We start from the raw sequence: 22751 nt of genomic DNA, 5'->3' as shown, positions 1-22751 counted from the left end.
ACAAGGTAATTTCTGTAGGGTGTGCATTGACGATTTGGCGTTGTTCAGTCAAACGGGGAAGGAGCATTTGGAACAATGAAAATCATTATTTGATCAACTACAGGAGGCTGGATTAGTGGTAAATTTGGCTAAAAGTGAATTTGTGGAAGCTCAAGTCATATTATCAGGCCATACAATTGGACTTGGTCAGATGGCCCCACTAAATGTGAAAAGGAAAGCTATTCGAGAGTTACCAATACCATCAACGGGGAGAGAAGTTCTGAGATTTCTAGGCATGAGTGGTTTCTACTGGAAATTTGTGCCAAACTTTAGCAGCGTGTTTGCTCCACTGACTGAACTTCTGAAAAAGCACAAAAAGAAAAGCACAAGACGTCGGAATGTCAGGAGGCATTCGATAATCTGAAGACTGTGTTAACCATTGCACCAGTGTTGACACCTAATTATGCCAAGCAATTTAAGGTGGCAATTGATGTCAATGATGTGGTGTTGGTGCTGTACTGTTACAGGAAGACGATGAAAGAATCTAAAGACTTATTGGTTATTTTTCTCGGAAACTAAATATTCATCAAAATAAATATTTGACCATCGAGAAGGAGACACTGAGTTTGGTATTGGCTTGGAAACATTTTGACATTTATGTTAGTAACAATTCATCGGCGATAATTGTAATACAGAACATAATCCATTAAAGTTTTTGGACAAGTTGAAACATCCAAATGCAAGACTGTTCAGATGGAGATTATTGTTACAGCCATTTAAATTAAGAATTCTACATGTAACAGGAAGGGAAAATGTGATTGCTGATGGTTTATCACAACTGTGACGTATGAGAAGACTGGAACATTCGGAAGTGGAAATGAAAGACTGAAATGGACTATACCCGTTTACATTTGCAGGTTTAAAATGTAAAATTATACATATCTTATGTAGTATAAGTTTGTTTAATCATGACAAATGTTTAGAGTTAAAATGGCTTTGGAAAAATGAAGCCATTTATTTATATTGCTGGTTCCTTTTTTAAAGGGGGGGCATTGTGTGACAAATGCAGGATTGTCGCTATATTGGATGATAAACATTTGGCAATTTAAGGGTTAAAAGCTTGGGTTAAAGTGTGTTTGACTGCAGTAGTCATGTTTTTAAAAGAACCTTGTTTTGCAAGACCAGAAAGCTTTTAGGAGCCAGAGGTGAAATTAACCATCGTAAAAGCCTGGGTTAATGCACTGTTGTTTGACTGGAGGGGGGGGGGGTCCCTGAGGAGTTAATGTGTTTTCAGCCTGGGGAATTAATTTGTTTTGTGACTTGTGGAGATGATGCCATTGCTGTGTGGAACTAAGGCTTTCAGACATTTTGAGTTGAATGCTGATCTAGTTACCCTTTAGACCACAAGTAAAGTATTTTGTTCTCACAGTAGGATAGTTTAAAAAAAAGAGAATATGTTTTAAGGCAGTGCAGACATCTCAGAGGACAAGGAAGGAGCTGAAACAAGCCAGTTGAAACAACCTTTTGAAGATATCCACCCAGAGTCTGCAGGGAATCTAACAGGAACCAAATCTATTCTTGAAAGCAAGTATTACTCTGTGCCGTTGGAACGTAGGATGGTTTGAAAGTTTTATGTTTTCTTCTTTCTTGTTGTAAAGAGATAGTAATTATTTATTGTATTGAGTTAAAGGTGTAATTGTAAGCTATTTTCGGGTTAAAGGGATATGGAGAACAGGCAAAGAGGTGGATTTGAGACCAGGAAGAGATCAGCCATGATCTGATTGCATGGCGGAGCAGGCTCGAAGGGCTGAATTACCTACTTCTGCCCCTAATACCTATGTACCTATGTGATGTTAAAGAGTTTAATATTATGTTAATAATAAAGTTTTGTTTATATTTCTTCGTGCAATCACTCCAGGAACGAAGTATTCTTTCTGCACAGTCTTACAAAATAAATGAAAAACATTGGGGTTTTGGTCCAGTATCCTCGCCACTGTTGGGGTCTGGTCTGGGATCGTAATAATGGTACTTTCTCAGTTCAAACCTGATGATCAGATTTACATGAGGAACTTTGGTAGTAAACAGAGGAGGTTACCAGGAGTAATTTTAAATCAAAGTTGTCCAGAATCTTGTGTCTTTAGACTGCAACATGGAAGAGTTGTTGGCAGACACCAAGACCATATTCGCCTACGTTATGACTCAGAGTCAGGTGAAGTTTCAAAGTGAGCAATCGGTACAGAGAACATGGCAGATGGTTATGCTTCAGTGGGCGTTCATTAGGAAGTGGTTTCTGTGCGTCCAGGTATGCCAGTTCACTCTGCTGGGGGAGTGGAAGAGGAAAGTTCATGTTCAGATTCTCAATCTACCTATGATTCCAGATCAACTGTTACAAGATTCACTAGTGATATAGTGTAGGCCGCAATACAATTGCTAAACTCCGGACAGACTGGCATATAGTTACGACATTACTGTCATTGTATTTCTGTCCTGATGGGGGTTGAAATTTAGGGGAGGGGCGGTGTTATAGAGTGTAATTTTGAGTGCAGAGTGTTCTTATAAGCCTTTTTCCTATGTTTCTCTGGTGTCTGTTCAGGATTTGGGGCGTGAGCGGACTTTGGCAGATTTTTCAGTCTGCAAGACCTGTTTTACTAGTTCTCCTGTTTTCATAGTTAGTACTGTTACTACTGTTCTGCTGAGTTACTGTTATTGTCAAACTTCATTATTTGTTTACATAACAAAGTTCCTTCTTTTAAACAACATTCGACTACCTGCTTTTTGGTCTCAAGTTACCACAACTCCAAACACTGACAGAGAGCTGGTACCTTCCCAGGGTGAAAGTCAACAGGCATTCATACTCCAGTCCCAACTGCAAGTCTTCTCTTCAGAGTTGGAGATCAGCTCAGAAGCTGCAGCAGAATCAATAGCACTTCTGCAGCTGCAGAATCCTGTACAGCAACTTTGTCTCAAAAGTTAATTATCCACAAGAAGTTCACCTCATTACAAAAGGTGAGTCTGTCTTGTCTCCATACTCTCAGCAATTCTTCCCATTGCTCGTAGTGGAGCAAGTTTGTGCAGAGCGAAGCGTGAGTCTTTCATCACTGCCGACAGAAAGTATGTGGCCCCAAAAAAAATATCACTGAAATCATCTCTTATTTTCCTGGCATACTTAAACGAAGTTGGTCTTTCTCCCCCCCCCCCCCCCTTTGTTGTATAAGTTCATTGAAATAAATCTCAGATCTTCAATGCCGTTTCAGCTTTTGATAGTTATCACAGTCTTCCCTGGAGTTGAAGATCATTCCTCTTCTGAAGCTTCTTCCCGGATACTGTCAAGGGAGCAACACGTTCCTCATAGTGTCCTGAGTTCTTCTCTTCTAATTCCAGAGAGTCCAAAGTTCGATTCGCTTCATTCTTTTCTTTTGGATCAGTTTTTCATTGAAAAGTCTTCATTCACCTTGTCGTTCAATTATCCTGCATCTCAACAATGTTGGTAAAATGTTGTCCAGTTCTGCAGATGATATCCTACCAGATCCAGAAGAAAGCCTTCATGTGTCCAAGAAGTCTTGCCTAAGGGCTGAGTATACTGAGGTCACTGGACCTTAAGGGGGGTGCCCAACTTCAGAAGGGAGAAGGAGGTTTCTGATACCCCCTCCACTTCACCTGAGGTGCAACTTAATTCTATTTCGGGCTGCCCCCAAGGAGGATCAATCTTCCCACCAACCTAAAAATTGAGACAGGGCAGGAAACGGTCATTAATTGGCCATTTAAGGGTACAGTTAGGGGAAGTCAAGGACCTGCCCACCCTAGCCTAAAATCGCTGTGTGTTCATGGCAAGTGGGAATCTTTAACTTAAGGTGAAACAGAATTCCTGATAAACAGCTTAGTTCAGAGAAATACAAATGTGGTCTGGTTGCCATGGAAGTGAAACTGAAACAGAAACCCATGGTGGTGGCGGCTAGTAGTTTTATCATTGTTCACAGTGGGGTGGCACGGTGGTACAGTGGTAAGCACTGCTGCCTCACAGCTCCAAGGATCAATTCCAGCCTCGAGTGACTGTCTGTGTGGAGTTTGCACTTTCTCCACATGTCTGCGTGGGTTTCCTCCGGGTGCTCTGGTTTCCTCCCACAGTCCAAAGATGTGCAAGTTAGGTGGATTGGCCATGCTAAATTGCTCCTTAGTGTCCAAAAGGTTAGGTCGGGTTACTGCATTATTGGGATGGGAGGAAGCTTAAGTAGGGTACTCTTTCCAAGGACAGCTGCAGACTCGATGGGCCAAATGGCCTCCTTCTGCACTGTTGATTCTATGATTCTATCTCAGGACAGTGAGCCTCTTTGAAGCGAGAAACAGTTGATGTTTCAGGTCAAGTACCTTTCATCAGAACTGAAAGAAGATAGAAATGTAGTAGTTTTGTTCAAGTGAAAAGTGTGGGGGGGGGGGGGGGGGGGTCTGGCAGGATGAGCAAAAGGGAGAGTTTGAGATATGGTGGATTGAAAGAGGTTATATGCAAACTATTTCAAGGTACAAAAGGCAAAGGGAGTAGCAATAGTTGTTGTAAAGAAACAAAAAGATTTGGCGAGAGGTGATGTGAATAGCAGAATAATGAATAGTTGTGTCCAAAAGCAAAAATAAGATTAAGATCTGCATACGTAAAAACAAATTTAAAAAAATACGCGACAGGGATTACCGTCTGAAATTGTTGAACTCAATGTTCAGCCCAGATGGCTAAAAGATGAGGTGCCATTCTTCAACATTGCATTTAACTTCTTTGCAACACATCAGCAGGCCAAGGAACAAGATAGAGAATTAAAAGGGCAGATAACTGGAAGCTTGGGTCATGCTTCCAGACTGAGTGGAGATACTCCACAAAGCTATGTTCAGAGGGCGATACGGTGACGCAGAGGTTAGCACTGCTGCCTCACGGCACCGAGGACCCAGGTTCGGGGCCAGCCCCGGGTCACTGTCCGTGTGGAGTTTGCACATTCTCCCCGTGTCAGCATTAATCTCACCCCCACAACCCAAAAATGTGCAGGGTAGGTGGATCGGCCATGCTAAATTGCCCCTTAAAAAATCTACCTTCGATCTCCCAAGACTGCATTGTGAGCGAATGCAGTATAATAAATTGAAAGAAGTTCACGTGCTTTACCTAGAAGGAATGTTTGGAGCCTTGAACAGTAGGAGAGAGGAGTTAAAAGGTCAGGAGTTACATCTCCTGCATTTGCATGAGATTATTGGGGATGATTGAGGAGTGGACCAGGATGTCACGGATGAATGGACAGACTGTTTTGCTGATTGTTATGGGGAAGGGAAGGTGTGACTGCTGGTGGCATTGCGGTGGAAGTGGCGGGAATAGTGGAGGATGATCCATCGGATGCGGAAGCTGGTGGGGTGGAAGGCGAGGACATCTAATCTCGATATTTCCATCCCCTCCAGAGGTCTGAGAGCTCAAGCAACCACCCTCCTCCGTCTGGCTGAACTTGTTCTCTCATTGAACAATTTTTCGATAATTCATCTCATTTGCTCTAAATAAAAGGTGTTCCTATGGGTACACACATGGGTTCTAGCTATTTTTAAATTATCATTCCTTCATGGGATGTGGACATCGTTGGCTGGGCCAGCATTTATTACCCATCCCTAATTGCACTTGAGAACGTGATGGTGAGCTGCCTTCTTGAACTGCTGCAGTCCCTCTGGTACAAGTACATCCACAGTGCTGTTAGGCAGGGGAGTCCAGGATTTTGACCCAGCAATGACAATATAGTTCCAAGTCAGAATGGTAAGTAGCTTGGAGGGGGCCTTGCAGGTGGTGGTGCTACAGTTTGTCTGCTGTACTTGTCCTTCCAAATGGCAGTGATCGTAGGTTTGGAAGGTGCTTTCTGAGAAGCCTTGGTGAGTTCCTGCTATGCTGACCTTGATCCAGGGCCTCTCAACTCTTATTCTGTTACGTCGATGACTGTATTAGTGCTGCTCCCTGCTCTCAGCAAGTCCAGAATAGTTACGGTTTCCGATGCAAGGGCAGCACGGTGGCGCACTGCTGCCTCACAGCGCCGAGGTCCCAGGTTTGATTCTGGCCCTGGGTCACTGTCCGTGTTCAGTTTGCACATTCTCCCCATGTTTGCATGGGTTTCGCCCCCACAACCCAAAGCTGTGCAGGGTAGGTGGATTGGCCACGCTAAATTGCCCCTTAATTGGAAGAAATGAATTGGGTACTTTAAATTTATTTATTTTTAAAATGTTTTCCGATGCGGCATTAAGAAGAAAATAAAGCATGTAAAGTTTCAGTTGTGTTGAAATGGAGGTTGATGTGGGGTTCCACAACAGGCAAAAATACAAGGAGCATTGGGAGGAGCTGGAGAACAGTATATTACCAGAGTCATCCTGTCACCTCTCTGACAATCAATTTCTCTGCCATTGCTGCTATGAAATGTTGGTAAACTCAACTACATTAAACTGCAGACAGTTTTTGCTGACATTGCTTGGTACTGTGGTGGGCTGCTTCCAGTAACTGGAAAACATAATCAAATTTGCTTGTAATTTCCACCCTTCTCTCACCTTCAAATGTTTCATCTCCAACTCTTCTCTTGCCTCCATCTCCATTTCTGGGAGCAGGCTATCTGCCAATATTCATTATAAGCTGACTGATTTCCACAATTACCTTGACTATACTTCCTCACATCCTCTATCCTGTGTAGATGCCATTCTATTCTCCCAGTACCTCCATCTCCAAAGCATCTGTTTTGATGATGCAACCTTCCACAAGGGCACTTCTGATATGTCTTCTTTTTTTCACAGCCAAGGATTCACCCACTGCAATTGACAGGGTCATCAACCATGTCCAACCTATTTCCCACATTTCTGCCCTCACTCCTTCCCATCCCTCCCAAAACAAAGATAAGGGGTGGGATTCTCCGTTGCTCGACGCCGATATCGTAATCGGCGATCAGGCGGAGAATCAACTCTGACGCCCAAATTGGGGCTGGCGCCAGTTTGACGCCGGTCAGCCATGCTCCGCTCCTCTCGGAAATGGCATCATCGCGTCACACACCGTTGTAACGTCGTTGGCGCGTCATCGACCGGCCCTCCCATGATGCTCCACCCCTGATAGGCTGAGTTCCCGACAGCACGGGACACATGTGGTCTCAGCAGTCGGGAACTCGGTGTGGCAACTGCGGACTGTGTCCAGCACCACCACACTTGACTGGAATCTGTGCTGCTGGCCGGGGGGGGAGGGGGGGACTTGTGCGAGGGCTGGGGGGACTGGTGGGGGTTGGCCTGTGGGGTCGTGGATGGCGGGTCGGGTCCGCGCACAACCAGCGCCATGTTGTGCGGCGCGACTGCTACAAGTCGTCAACCATGCGCATGCGCGGCCTGGGACCCGGCCATTCTCCCGGCATGGGAACGAGGAGTTTCACCCGGCGCTGCTGCTAGCCCCTCACCGGTCCCGGAATCGGTGAGGGGTGGGCGCAGATTTTTCCCTCGTAAACCTTCCGCGGATTCTTCGTTGAGCTGTTGAAATGGATAATCCAGCCCAAGTTCCCCTTGTCCTCACCTTCTTCCTCACCAGTCTTTACATCAAACAAATCATCCCATTTCGCCGACTCCCAGCATGATGCCACCACCAGATACATCTTCCCCTTCTCTCGCATCGCCTATCAGCATTCAGTAGGCACCTTTCTTCGACATCCTGGTCCATTCCTCAATCACCCCCCAACAATGTGTCTCTCAAGGCACCTAACTATGCAGAAGCTTACTCTCTCCTCACCACCAAAGTCCCAAACATTTCATCCAGATGAAGCAGTGATTTCCACGTACTTCTTTCTAGTAGGTACTCGTCTGGGCTCAACACTGAGTTCAACAATTTCAGACCACAAACTCTGACTCCAATTTTTTTTTTGTTTCTTTTTGCATGTGCTGATTTTAATTTTGTTTTTCGTGTTTTTGCTTTAGGACCTTTAGGGCACAGCTATTCATTACCCTGCTATTCATATCCACTCTGTTTCTTTACTACAATCATTACCACTAATTTTCCTTTCGTACCATGAAAACCTTTGTCATTTAACCTGCCCTGCCATCCGCCTCCCTGAAGGCAGTGAGGGATCGGATGCGAGGGCATTTGTGACGAACATGCTGGAGAAGTTGATGGGGGCTGGGGCGTTCCCTCGGCCCCTGGAGGTGGATGGAATGAACAGAGCCCTCGTGAGGAGGCCCAGGGCGAATGACCCGCCGAGGGCAATGGTGGTTCGTTTTCACCGTTTTACGGATAAGGAACACGTTTTGCGTTGGCCAAGAAGGAACGGAGCAGCAAGTGGGAGAACTGTGAGTTGCGAATTTATCAGGACCTGGGAGCGGAGTTGGCCAAGAGACGGGCTGGGTTCACTCGGGAAAGGCGACCCTCTTCAAGAAGGGGGTGAAGTTCAGGATGCTGTACCCAGCGCGGCTGTGAGTTACACATGAGGAACGGAACTTTTATTTTGAGACGCCGGACGTGTATGGACATTCATTAAAGAAAAGAAGCTGGAGACGATTTGAAGGACATTTAAGCTGTGGGGAAGTTTTGTAGCGGTGGTTCATAATACTGTACTGGTTTTTTAAAAGAAAATATATTTTATGTCGTTCTGGGTGAAATAAGGGGCTGTGGTGATGGTTGGAGGGTGCTTTGTCTTGCAGGGATTTGATGTGGGGGGGAGGGAGTCTTGAAGTTAGAGCTATTCTTCGAGAGACTCGGTTTTGTTTTAAGTGACTGTCTCTCTACTGGTTTATGTTAATTTTGTCTTTTGGGTTTTTTTTTTTTGCTGCTGTTTACATACTGGGGAATTTGATGCTGTTAAAAGGTTTATTCATGTGGTGGGGGAGAGGTTCGAAAAATAGGGAGACAGACTGTTTGGCGGCAGGGGCGGGGGTTATCGGGGTCAGCATGGTTCACCTGACTCTCGAAGCGCAGTGGGGGGTGAGCAATCTGGGGTATGAGGTTTCTGGTGCAGTTGGGGGGGGGGGGGAAGGGGGGAGAGGCTGCTTTGCTGACAGGGGCGGAACTATTGTCGGGGAATAAATGGGAAGTAGGGAACGGCTGCTGCTCATGGGAGTGTTCAGGGAAGCAGGGGGCGCGGGCTCGGAGCTGGCCTAAAAAGGGCGATGGCTAGTCGGCGGGAGGGGGCGGGGCGTGGGGGGGGGGGAGTGGAAGCCCCCATCCAGGCTCATTACGTGGAACGTGAGAGGACTGAATGGGCTGGTCAAGAGGGCTCGCGTGTTTGCGCATCTAAGGGAACTGAAGGCAGGCGTGGCAATGCTACAAGAGACACATCTTAAGGTCATAGACCAGACGACATTGAGGAAGGGATGGGTTAACCAGGTGTTCCACTCAGGGCTGGACTCAAAGACCAGGGGGGTAGCAATTTTGATTAGTAAGTGAGAGGCATTTGAGGGGGGGGGGGGGGGGGGGGGGGGGGTAGGACTTTAACACAGTCATTGATCCGGAATTGGACCAGTCAATAGCCAGGTCAGGGAGGAGGCCAGCTGTGGCAAAGGAATTGAAGGGCTTTATGGTACAGATGGGGGGTATAGACCTATGGAGGTTTACACGGCCGAGGGCAAAGGAGTTTTCTTTTTTTCCTCACATCCACAAGGTATACTCTCGTATTGACTTTTTTGTTCTGAGCAGGGCGCTAATACCGAAGGTGGCGGGGACGGAATACTCGGCAATTGCAGTGTCGGATCATGCCCGGCATTGGGTGGATTTACGGGTTAGTGAGGAGAGAGGGCAACGTCCGTTATGGAGACTAGATGCGGGGTTGCTAGCGGATGAAGCAGTCTGCGGGCGGGTGAATAAGTCCATCCAGAACTACCTGGAAACAAATGACACCGGAGAGGTATCTGCAGCGACGGTTTGGGAAGCTCTGAAGACGGTTGTTAGAGGGGAACTAATTTCGATTCGGTCTCACAGGGAAAAGGGGGAACGGGCGGAGAGGGAGAAATTAGTGGAGGAGATACTCCGGGTGGATAGGAGATACGCAGAGGCCCCGGGTGCGGGGCTCCTGAGGGAGCGGCGGAAGTTCCAGGCAGAGTTTCAGTTGTTGACCATAGGGAAAGCAGTGGAACAGTTGAGGAAGGTAAAGGGGGGGGGGGGGGGGTTTAATGAGGGGCTGGAGGGTAAAGCTCCGGTGCCGGATGGCTACCCGGTGGAATTTTATAAGAAGTTCTCAGAGATATTGAGCCCACTGCTGGTGAGGACATTTAACGAGGCTAGAGAGAATGGAATCCCCCCCCCACCCCCCGACAATGTTGCATGCCTCGATTTCACTTATTCTTAAACGGGGGAAGGATCCTGAGCAGTGCGGGTCATATAGGCTGATCTTGCTTTTGAATGTGGATGCCAAGTTGTTGGCTAAGATATTGGCCACAAGGATAGAAGACTGCGTTCCGGGGGTGATAGGGGAAGACCAGACGGGATTCGTTAAGGGCAGGCAACTCAAGGCCAACGTTCGGAGGCTTTTAAATGTTATTATGATGTCCTCAGAAAGAGGAGAGACGGACGGGTGGGGGTAGCTATGGATGCGGAGAAGGCTTTAGATCGGGTGGAGTGGGAGTACCTGTGGGAGGCGCTGGGAAGATTTGGGTTTGGTGAGGGCTTTATTGGCTGGGTGCGGTTACTCTGCCAGGCGCCTCTAGCGAGCGTGCGTACGAACCGGCTGAGGTCGGGGTATTTTAAATTACATCGAGGGACGAGGCAAGGGTGCCCCCTCTCCCCGTCATTGTTTGCTCTAGCTATAAAGCCACTGGCCATGGCGCTAAGAGCTTCAAGGATCTGGCAGGGGCTGGTTTGGGGGGGCGTGGAGCACCGGGTCTCGCTCTACGCGGACGATTTGCTTTTGTACATTTCGGACCCGCTGGAGCGGATGCGGGAGGTTATGCGGGTCTTGGGGGAATTTGGCAGTTTTTCGGGGTATAAATTGAACATGGGGAAGAGCGAGATGTTCGTGATTCAGGCTACAGGGCAGGAGGAGAGACTGGGAGAGCTGCCGCTTAGAATGGTAGGGAAGAGCTTTCGCTATCTGGGAATCCAAGTAGCTCGGAAATGGGAGGCACTGCATAAGCTTAATCTATCCCGGTTGGTAGAGCAAATGGAAGGGGACTTTAAGAGATGGGACATGCTCCCATTGTCACTGGCGGGGAGCGTACAGACCGTGAAAATGACAGTCCTCCCCAGATTTCTGTTTGTCTTTCAGTGCCTCCCCACCTTCATCCCTAAGGCCATTTTCACGCGGGTGAACAAGATCATCTCGGGCTTTGTGTGGGCGAATAAAACCCCACGGGTGAAGAAAATGTGGTTGGAGCGTAGTCGGGGGGAGGGTGGGTTGGCGCTGCCGAACTTCTGCAACTACTACTGGGCGGCTAATATAGCCATGATTAAGAAGTGGGTAATGGGGGAGGGGTCGGCATGGGAGCAGTTGGAGGCGGCGTCATGTAAAGGCACCAGTCTGGGAGCATTGGTAACGACACCTCTGCCGTTCCCACCGGCTCGATACTCCACAAGTCCGGTAGTAGTGGCGGCACTGAGGATCTGGGGGCAATGGAGGAGGTATAAAAAGGTGGAAGGTGCGTCGGTCTGGACCCCGATTTGCAACGACCACATGTTTGCACCGGGCAGGCTGGATGGCGGGTTCCAGAGCTGTCAGAGGACAGGAATTAGAAGGATGGGGGATTTGTTTATAGATGGGAGCTTTCCCAGCTTGAAGGGCAGCACGGTAGCATAGTGGTTAGCACAATTGCTTCACAGCTCCAGGGTCCCAGGTTCGATTCCCGGCTTGCGTCACTGTCTGTGCGGAGTCTGCACATTCTCCCCGTGTCTGCGTGGGTTTCCTCTGGGTGCTCCGGTTTCTTCCCAAAGTCCAAAAATGTGCAGGTTAGATGGATTGGCCATGCTAAATTGCCCTTAGTGTCCAAAATTACCCTTAGTGTTGGGTGGGGTTACTGGGTTCTGGGGTTAGGGTGGAGGTGTGGACCTTGGGTAGGGTGCTCTTTCCAAGAGCCGGTGCAGACTTGATGGGCCGAATGGCCTCTTTCTGCACTGTAAATTCTATGATTCTAAGGCGCTGGAGGATAAATTAAAACTGCCGCCAGGGAATGGTTTTAGATATTTGCAAGTGTGAGACTTCCTGAGAAAGCAGGTGCCGGCCTTTCGGCTGCTGCCGCCACGGGGGATACAGGATAGAGTAGTTTCTGGTACCTGGGTGGGGAGGGTGAGGAGTCGGATATTTACCAGGAGCTGTTGGAGGCGGAGGAAATCCCGGTGGAGGAGCTTAAGGGCCAGTGGGATGAGCTAGGTGGAGAGTTCAAGGCGGGCGCCCTAAGCAGGGTCAATTCCTCCTCTTCATGTACCAGGCTTAGCCGAATACAATTTAAGGTGGTCCACCGGGCACACATGACGGCGGCGAGGATGAACAAGTTTTTCGGGGTAGAAGGTAGATGTGTGAGGTGCGCGGGAACCCCAGCAAACCATGTCCACATGTTCTGGGCATGCCCGAAGCTCAGAGGGTTTTGGCAGAGATTTGCGAAGGCAATGTCCACGGTGCTAAAAACACGGGTGGTGCCGAGTCCGGAGGTAGCGATCTTTGGAGTGTCGGAAGAGCCGGGAGTGCAGGGAGTGAAAGAGGCTGAAATCCTGGCCTTTGCCTCCCTAGTAGCCCGGAGACGGCTGGGTTTCTCATTCTCGAGAAAATAAAGTTTGCCATAAGAGGGTCAATGTTAAGGTTCTCTCGGAGGTTTCAGCCGTTCGTTGATTTTCTCGGGGAAAATGAAAATGTCAGCAGAAGCGGGGGGGGGGGGGGGGGGTGGATAGGTGTTAGATGGTTGAGGTGTGTGAAGATTGGGTCGGGTGGGAAAATGTTTATTTTACCATGTCAATGTTTTGTTTTGTTTTTCTATAAATTTAGAGTACCCAATTCATTTGTTTCAATTAAGGGGCAATTTAGCGTGGTCAATCCACCTAACCTGCACATCTTTGGGTCGTGGGGGCGAAACCCACGCAAACACGGGGAGAATATGCAAACTCCACACGGACAGTGACCCAGGGCCGGGATCGAACCTGGGACCTCAGCGCCATGAAGCAGCAGGGCTAACCCACGCCATGTCAATGTTATTGTTTTTGTTATTGTTATAAACATTTTGCAAATACCTTAATAAACATTTTTTTTTAAAGAAATGGTGGAGAGAGGAAGTAAAGCTCTCAATAGAAAAACAGCTAACTAAACGTCTAAAGGGGTCAGATACAGGCATTTCTGGAATCCTGAATCATCAGGACAGGGAAAAAAGCGAATCTGAAGGGATATAATTTGCTGGTGATAATTATGGCTGGGAAAATTCTGGCAAGTTGCAATTATTGCCCAAGGACACTGGAAGTTTCAACCTGCTGTGGTAGGGAGAGATAACTCTTGCAGGACAGCTCGGAGTGATGTTGGGACTGGTTCTGTAATGCTAGATATCCACTGGCAACATGGCATAGAGCAAAAGCAATTCATAGGATATATTTTGGTTTTGTTAGTTAATGTAAAACCTACATTTTTGGTTTGATGTACCAACGGCCTTAATTAGTCTTTGATCTATGTAAAAGTGTGATAGCAACTTAAAACAATCATTAGGAAAATTAATACAACTATAGGCTGACAACTCCCTTGGACTTAGACCAAGTGGTTGCAGTGATAGTGGGTGAATTCAGTGTAATCTTCTAAAATTCCCTTGAGTCTGGAAAGATCCCAGCAGATTGGAAAACCACAAATGTAAAATCACTATTCGAGAAAGGAGGGAGACAGGAAACTAGACCAGTTAGTCTAACATCTGTCATTGGGCAAATGCAAGAATCCATTATGAAGGAGGTTTAGAAAATCATAATTCAATCAGGCAGTCAATGTGATTTTGTGAAAGGGAAATTGTGTTTGACAAATTTATTAGAGTTCTTTGAGGGTTTAAAAAGCAAGTTAGACAAAGAGGAACCAATAGATGTAATGCATTTGGATTTGGAAAGGCATACAATAAGGTACTACACAAGATAAAAATTCATGGTGTTGGGATAATATATTACCATGGATAGGGGGTTGCTAACAAATAGGAATTAGGCGGACAAGATAAATAGATCATTTTCACATTGACAAACTGTAACTGGTGGAGTACCGCAGGAATCAAGGCTGAGGCCTCAGCTATTTACACCTACATTAATAACTTAGATGAAGGGACCAATGCATTATGGCCAAATTTGCTGATGATAGAAAGGTAGGTAGGAGAACATGTGAGGTTCGGCAAAGGGATATTGACAGCTTTAGTGAGTTGGCAAAAATGTGGCAGATAGAGTATAACGTGGAAAAATATGAGGTTGCCCACTTTGGCAGGAAGAATAGAAAAGGAGAGACACTGCAAAATGCTGTGGCACAGGGTGATCTGGATGTCCTTGTACATGCATCACAAAAGATTAGCATGCAGGTACAGCAAGTAATTAATAATAATATTTATTTGTGTCTCAAGTAGGCTTACATTAATACTTGAATGAAGTTACTGTGAAAATCCACTAATTAGGAAGGCAAGTGGAATATCAGCCTTTCTTTCAGGGGGGGATGGAGAGTAAGGAAGTCTTGCTACAACTGTTCAGGGCAATGGTAAGGCTGTATCTAGAATACTGTTTACAGTTTTGGTCTCCTTCCATATAATCTCTACAGTGTCGAAGGAAGCCATTTGAGTCAGTACCAACCCTCTGAAAGAGCACCCTACCTAGGCCCACTCCCCCGCCCTACCCCGGTAACCCCATAACCCCACCTAACCTGCACATCCTTGAACTGTGGGAGGAAACTAGAGTGCCCGGAAGAAGCCCACGCAGACACAGGGAGAATGTGCAAACTCCACACAGTCACCCAATGCCAGAATCGAACACTGGTCTCTGGCACTGAGAGGCAGCAGTGCTAACCACTGTGCCGCTCCTTACTTAAGAATGGATATATTTGCTTTGGAAACAATTCACTAGACGAAGGATTTGACTCTTGAGGAAAGATTGAGCACGTTGACTCATTGGAGTTTCAAAGAGGTCATCATATTGAAACATAAAGGTGATCTTGTTGAAATATAATGGTGATCTTATTGAAACATAAAAGATTCTGAGGAAGCATGATAGGGTTGATGCTGATAGGAATATTTCCCCTTGTGCGGGAACCTAGAACAAAGGGACACTTTAAAATGAAGGGATTTTCCATTTAAGATGGAAATGAGGAGGAATTTATTTTCTCAGAAGATCATTAATCTTAAGAATAATCTTCCAGAGAGAACGGTTGCAGGCTGGGCCATTGAATATGTTCGGTGCTGATTTTGACAGATTTTTGATCAATAAGGGTTATGATGGACAGGAAGGAAAGTAAGTTAAGGCCACAATCAGATCAGCCACGATCTCATTCAATGACAAAGCAGACTTGATGGGCTGAATTACCTAGTCCTGTTCCTATTTGCTATTATCTTATGATGATCAATGAACCCAAGAGGACAAGGTAAATTAAGATGAATTAAAATTGCTGAGGATGAGAAGTCAATGCTGATGAGGGAAACTGAGGAAATGTGTGTGTGGGTCTTGAGTGAGTCGTAAGAGGATGATGATTTTAAGGGTGTGGGGTGGAACAAGGTAATGCACTGAAATTCAGAGTTAAATATTTTGAACATCAATCACTTTAACTGATAAAACATCAGTTAAAAATGTATATGTACATTACACAGGCTAAGCTTCCTCCTGCAACAGATCCGCCTCTTCAATGGCTTTCAGTATATTCTTCAAAGTCTGATGGGTGAGTGAATAGATATTCTGCTCCTGACAGAAAGGTGTATTTATTATGAGGCAGCCATAATTAAAATTGCACATTCCCTACCCTAATGTGCTGCGGTACAAGTGTCTCCTCTGTCACGATCCATCCTTCCCTATGCTGACTTGTCATTTATTCTTGATCACTACCATCTGCTTTCAAAACAAATGGTCACAACATGACTTGATGGAACCTTTAGCATCACCAGATACCACCCATATGTTTGCCAGCTATAAATGAGTTAGTCTTAAAATTATTTTCAGTTGGAAACTGATATAATGATTACTTTTTCCTTCTGAACTACAAACCTAAAAACAACGGTTTTCAGTCATTCTAAATTGAAAAGTGCCTGTAATTCTCTCATCTTCCCCCAACTGCAGAAGAAAATGTTTTTAAAAGGCAGTAAAAGGGTACTGTGAATAGTTCTGAGAACCAGCATGAACAAGATAGCTGTCAGGTCTCCTGCAACACTAAATTCCGTAGCATTAGGAGTCATCATTTACTTTTGCGAGAACAATAATTTATCAGGGTCTATTCTGATTCTATGTAAGAGCTCAGCTGGAGAGCAGATGCAGTTTCTAAACTCTACCCTATTCTCATGACTATTTGTTTTTAATAACCAACAGCATAGCTTCAATATTTTAATTATTTAAAACAGTGTCCTTAAACAGGATTAAGATTACCTTCTAGAATAGGATTTTCTCTGAGGTACATACAGTATTCCAAGGTGCAGTTATCATTTTTATCCACAAGGAGGGAATATTGATGAGCCTGAAAATTTCAGAATCTTGCTGCTATTAAGTTGTTGGAGTGTGTTTATTAGACATTCTGGCTGCTTTAGAATAAGCATTTAGGATAACTTGTGGCATTATTTGAAGTGACAGAAGAGATGCATTCCCATTGCTTTGTACCTCCTTGTTGTAGATCCAATGACGGGGTGGTCAGGATAAGTGTGACAACGTTCTTGTAATATGGTCAGTTGTGCTGCTTACCACAATTTCCTGAAACTTGATGGAAGTATTGAAAGCTCAACCTCTTGTTGGTTGCCTTGAGAACCGGCTTTAGTGATCTTCGCCGGTGAGACAGGGAAAGAATGAATCAATCGCCAAAGTGGTGCACTGGGCACTGGTATTCTTCACACCTGGGGACACAGATTAACCGCAAAGCATTATCTAACAAGAGGTTTACCACATTAATGGGTTGCTCTATTCTCAGCCTTATCATCTGATATGGGGCAGGGTCCCTTGTAGAAGTATATCATCAGGGATCCTTTACCAGCAGAACTGGGGACTTTGAATGGAGAATGGACACAATGATGTCCTCGTTACACTTACACTCCATAGCCAAGGTGAGACATGAGGAATTATTTCATGAGTTGGTACGGTTATAAAGTATATCACTTTGGTACTGGTCAGTAATTTACAGTTTCACATAATGCAAATGGACGGAAAATCAGCCAGTGCAGACTTACAATTATAAGACTCACATTCCCTGTAAGCAGGATTGTTTGCTGGTAAAGGCTAATCAACTTGATCTATGTACTTGCAGCAGCAGAGGTTCCATTATCGGAGTAACCAACTCTTAAGAAAATAAAAGAGACACTTGGACCATGCAAGGGAGTGCAGCAGCCAAGCCCAAGCAAGCGAAGTGACAGATGGCGGAAAGGGGGTGTGAGGCTGTGTGACCCCCCCTCCCATGGTGAGGAGCCTTAGTATTTTTCACGTTGAAATGGTACTGTTTTGTGCATTCTTTTCCTCCATTTTTATTGAAAATAGATGTTCAGTTAAAACTTGAAAATATGTAAACAATGTCCGCTTCCCATGCAAATTGTTCAAGGGTCCCGACATAATGTTGCTTTGTTAATGCAACCTGGATTCATGAGCTCAGTTTAACCCTGCAAGTTCACATGTGAATTGAATTTGAACATTGTTTTCCAGCTATCATTTAATGAAAACCACATTTGGTGCTAATATACTATTATTTGTGCTAATATACTATTTTGTATGATTCATACAATTCATGCCATTTTTGATCCCAATAAAAACTTTGATGTAAATGTAAAATCTTGCACTAAATGTTTTGTTGTTGTGATCTTTTGGATATGGTTAAACTTATACATTTGATTGTAATAATTTGTAAATATTTAGTCTGGCAATGAAATCCCTTGTTAGAATACTTTTCATGCTGCAGCTTCCAGCAGACAACAATTAGATCATGCAAAGGCTATAAATGCACAACATGACATTCGGTAAATACATCTTACTTGCAGTTTAGCCTTTATGTGTTCAACATTACATGCATTCCTACAACATTTGTCCCAAATTTCTGCGGGGGTTTAAGTTTGCTTAACTCTAACTCTCTCGCCTGTCTGCTCCCGTGCCGATCTCGCCACCGCTATCACCTTGCTGAGCCTACTCATGGCCAGAATTCTTCGTTCGTTCGCGGCAGCGGAATTCTCTGATCCCACTGCAATTAATGGGAGATTTGGCTGAGCCCCAAATTCTCCATCCTCGTTAGCAGCGGTAGTGGGGCGAACTCCTGCCACCAGTGAATGGCGCACCGCTGCCTGCTACCGAGAAACACGCGGGTTGGAGGCCGGAGAATGCCTCCACCGCCAGTCACATACTTCTGATGCAACCTCACCTCTCACCAACCGCGCTCCTTCTCCTCAGTGACTGAACCCCAGCAGCAAGAGGAACACTGCTTTGGGGACCAGAGGCGGGATTTTCCGGCCTCCCAGCCACATGTTTCTCGGTTCCCGCCACTGTCAATAGGAATTCCCATTGAAGCCACCCCACGCCACTGGAAAAGCCACAGGTGGGGGTGCGCGACCAAAGGACCAAAGAATCCCGCCGCCAGCGAATGGCCGGAGAACCCCAGCCTAGAACTTTTCAGTTTATCAACAGCGCCAAACGTTCAGACACAAAGGCGCTTCATTCACCGTTGCAAGTCCAACCGGCTACCACTGATAACGAGGACGGGAAATTTGGTGCGCAGCCAAAACTTTCGTTCACTGCAGGGGGACCGGAGAATCCCGCTGCCATGTAAACAGCAGACACTGGCACTAATTGAATGTATTATTGATCCAAATTTGCCATTTAAAAATGTTTATTGACATTCAGTTTGGACTAGGTGATGGCTTCTTGGGAAGGAAGCATGTAGTTATTCTTGGCGAATTTCATTCTTCCATTTAACCATTAGGTCTTGGCCTTGTGAGCTGCCGATTTGGAAAAGAGCCACATAATGATATAATTAAGCGCAGCAACAGCCCATTTTGAAAATGTCTGAGCTATTTGCCTCAACCACAAATACAAAAGCAAAATACTGCAGATTCTGGCAATTTGAAATATAAACAGAAAATGCTGTAAATACTCAGTAGGTCAGACAGCAATCTTAAACCTTGGGTGTGAATCTCCGATGCCTGATGCCGAAATCGTATTTGGCGATCGGGCGGAGAATCCCCGTTTGCAACAGAATCGGGGCCGGCGGTGCTTTTCGGATGCTCCGCCCCCTCCAAATCAGCATCATCCAGGAGCGCGGCGCACGTCGTTGCGATGGCGTCAGCGTATCGCTTTGAGGCCCTCCCCCGATGGGCCGGGTTCACGACCGCGCAGGTTGCATGTGGCCTGAGCTTTCGTAAACCCGGCGTGGCGGCTGCGGACACTGTCCAGCGCCACCACACTCAGGGGAGGGGGGGGGGGAAGCTCTGCTGCTGGCAAAGGGGGGGGGCTTTGGAGAGGGTGGGGGGTACTGGTGGATGGTGATCTGGGGGTGGCGAGGGGGGGTTAAGGGGGACACTATTTGGCCGGCCAGGTCCGTGTGTGGCCGACGCCATGCTGTACGGCGCAACCGCCACAGGTCATCGCCATGTTATAAGCGGCCACGGACCTGGCAATTCTCCGGTCGTTTATGTTGAGAGTTTTATCCGGGACCGCTTCTAGCCCCCCACTGGGCGGAGCATCGGTGCGGGAGCGGCGCTGACTTTTTCATTGTAAAACTAGACACTTCCTCCGGACATAACCTCAAAAGCGGAGAATCCAGTCCCTTAATTCTATTTCTCACCACTGTTATGGGCCAGGGTTTAGAGAACCCCAAAGTGTATCATGGAGTTCACCTGACCCACAACTTTTAATAGATTGTGGTATGGGGAGCACACGGCCCACTCGACAGGTGTGGTACAGCAGAAATGGAAAAAGTATTTTTTAAAGCAAAACAATGTTTATTCTATGAACTCAAGTTAACCTTTTTAAAACAAACAGTGAACATCTTAGCAACCATTAGTTCAAATACAACCCCCAAAGAGTACAACACTAAGTAATCCGTAAGCTGTCCTTTTAACATCCAGAAGACTTTAAAAAAAACCTTTAAACAGAAGCACATCAGGTTAAAGTCACGACTGCGAGCAGTTATTAGTTTTAAATCACCAAAGGATCGATTTACAGTCTTTAGATTACAGAGGGAGACTCTAATACACCTTCTGTCTGTGACTGCAGCTATCCAGCTCTGAAAACGAAACTAAAACACACCCTGCAGCAAACTGCCTAAAACAAAAGTAAAAAGCTGACAGCTCCACCCACACTCTGACATCACTGCAGTAATATCAGCAGCCAAACATTTCTTAAAACGACATTCTCATGACACCTCCCCCCAAGAAAAAAACAAAAAACCATCAACTTCAAGGTGGTTTCATTTTTCACCTTTTCACTATCCTTTAAGAAATGCCCACAGTAAATATACTTTTCGTTTCACAAAACAACACACACAAACAGGTATAATAATATAGTCCATTTGTTTTTCTTCTTCCTCCAACTGAAATCCTTCTCGATTGACAGTCTCTTTGAACAAGAAGGTCTCTGCACGATCCGTCCATTTCTCTACACCTTGGCATGTCTCTTTAAAGTCAGATACTGTAGTTCAATCTGATCACAGAGTCCCTTGTAATTCTCCAACACAGGAGCATTGGTTATCACAGCTTTCAGCTGTCAAATGCCTGTTGAAAGTCCGTTGTCCACTGAAAGTTTTGACGTTTCTTCAGCAAGTCCATCAGTGGAGCAATCACGCTACAAAACATTTGCACAAATGTTTGATCAAATCCACTCATGCCAAGAAATTGCATTATTTCCCTTCGTCTTGAGGGTATTGAAAACTCCTCAATAACTGTTGGTTTCACATCCCATGTGACCATTCTACCCTGTCCGATTGTACAGCCAAGGAAAGTGACTTGGGCTTTTCCAAATTCACTTTTGGCTAGGTTTATCACCAACACCCGCCTCCTGAAGTTGATTGAATAACTCCATCAATTAAAAAAGGCTGGGGCTTTTTTCATGCCAAGTGGCATAACTTTGAATTGGTATATACCATCTGGAGTCACAAAAGCTGAAATCTCCTTCGCCCTTTCGGATAAAGGTACCTGCCAGTAACCTTTAAGTAAATCCAATTTGGAAATAAAAGCTGATTGTCCCATTTTCTCAATGCAATCCTCCAAATGTGGAATAGGATAAGAGTCTGTTCTTGTAACTGCATTAACCTTTCTATAGTCCACATATAACCATTGGGTACCGTCTGGTTTAGGTACCATCACGATGGGTGAGCTCCATTGGCTGCAACCCACTTCAATTATGCCATTTTTAAGTATACTCTCAATCTCTTTGTTAACCTGTGCCAATTTTAAAGGGTTAAGTCGATATGGATGTTGTTTGATTGGAATAGCATTTCCCACATCTACATCATGTATAGCCAATTTATCTCTACAAACTTGCCCATGTGATATCAATAACTCTTTCAGGTCAGTTCGTTTTTCCTCTGGAAGGTAACTCAACAATTTATCCCAATTTTTAAGAACATTCTCGTTTTCCAATTTAATTTGAGGTATGTCAAATTCACAGTCATTTGGATTTGGTTCGTCAATTTGAGTTAAAATCATTAAAACCGCCTTCTTTTTCTGTCCTTCCCTTTCAAAGTACCTTTTAAGCATATTCACATGACACACTCGGTGTGTCTTCCTTCTACCTGGTGTTTTTACCACATAATTCACCTCACTTAATTTCCTTTCAATCTGATAAGGTCCATAAAACCTTGCTTTTAAAGGTTCACCTACCACTGGTAACAATACTAAAACTTTATCTCCACTGGCAAAACTACAAACTTTGGATTTCTTGTCCGCAACCCGTTTCATCACATTTTGTGCAACTTTCAAATGTTGTCTAGCCAATTCACCTGCTCTACTTAATCATTCCCTAAAATTTGACACGTAATCCAATAATGTAATTTCTGATTTCTCACTCACCAATTTTTCCTTAATCAATTTAAGTGGTCCTCTTACCTCATGACCAAAAATTAGAAAAATAAACGGTGTTGTCTTTCTATCCCCAACTGCCCTTGAAAGAGTGGTGGTGAGCGCCTTCTTGAACCCTGCTGTCCATGTGGTGTAGTTATACCCACTGTGCTCTTAGGGAGGAAGTTCCCGAATTTTGACTCAGCGACAGTGAAGGAACAGTGATATAGTTCCAAGTCAGGATGTTGTGTGGCTTGGTGGTGCTCCCATGTATCTGCTGCCCTTGTCCTCCTAGGTGATAGAATGGTACTGAAATTATGCAATCATCAGCGAACATCTCCACTCCTGACCTTATGATGAAGGAAAGATTATTGATGAAGCAGTTTAAGTTTTTGAGCCTTGGCCACTATCCTGAGGAACTCCTGCATTGATGTCCTGGGACTGAGGTGATTGACCTTCATCAACCACATCTTCCTTTGTGCTAGAAATGACTCCAACTCCAGTTTTGCCAGAGCTCCTTGATGCCATATTCTTTTTTTTTAATAAACATTTTATTGAGGTATTTATGGTTTTACAACAACAACAAAGTAAACAATGTACATGAATTTATAAACATAGTGCAAAAGCCGTCTTCCTCCCTTACAGGTCCCACCTTTACTAACCCCCTATTCTAAACTAAG

The 22751-nt window shown here is 45.4% G+C and overlaps 1 long non-coding RNA gene across 1 annotated transcript; it reads left to right on the top strand.

Moving 5' to 3' along the window:
* Positions 1–428: 428 nt before the first annotated feature.
* On the top strand, positions 429–17860 carry LOC140426950 (uncharacterized). Its single transcript, XR_011948354.1, has 2 exons — positions 429–905; positions 17346–17860. It is a non-coding gene; the product is annotated as an uncharacterized lncRNA (long non-coding RNA).
* Positions 17861–22751: the final 4891 nt, after the last annotated feature.

Source organism: Scyliorhinus torazame, chromosome 7 (genome assembly GCF_047496885.1).
Source record: "Scyliorhinus torazame isolate Kashiwa2021f chromosome 7, sScyTor2.1, whole genome shotgun sequence".
Classification (NCBI taxonomy): domain Eukaryota; kingdom Metazoa; phylum Chordata; class Chondrichthyes; order Carcharhiniformes; family Scyliorhinidae; genus Scyliorhinus; species Scyliorhinus torazame.
The sequence above is the reverse complement of the archived record's forward strand: the minus strand, read 5'-3'. Positions and strand labels throughout refer to the sequence as shown.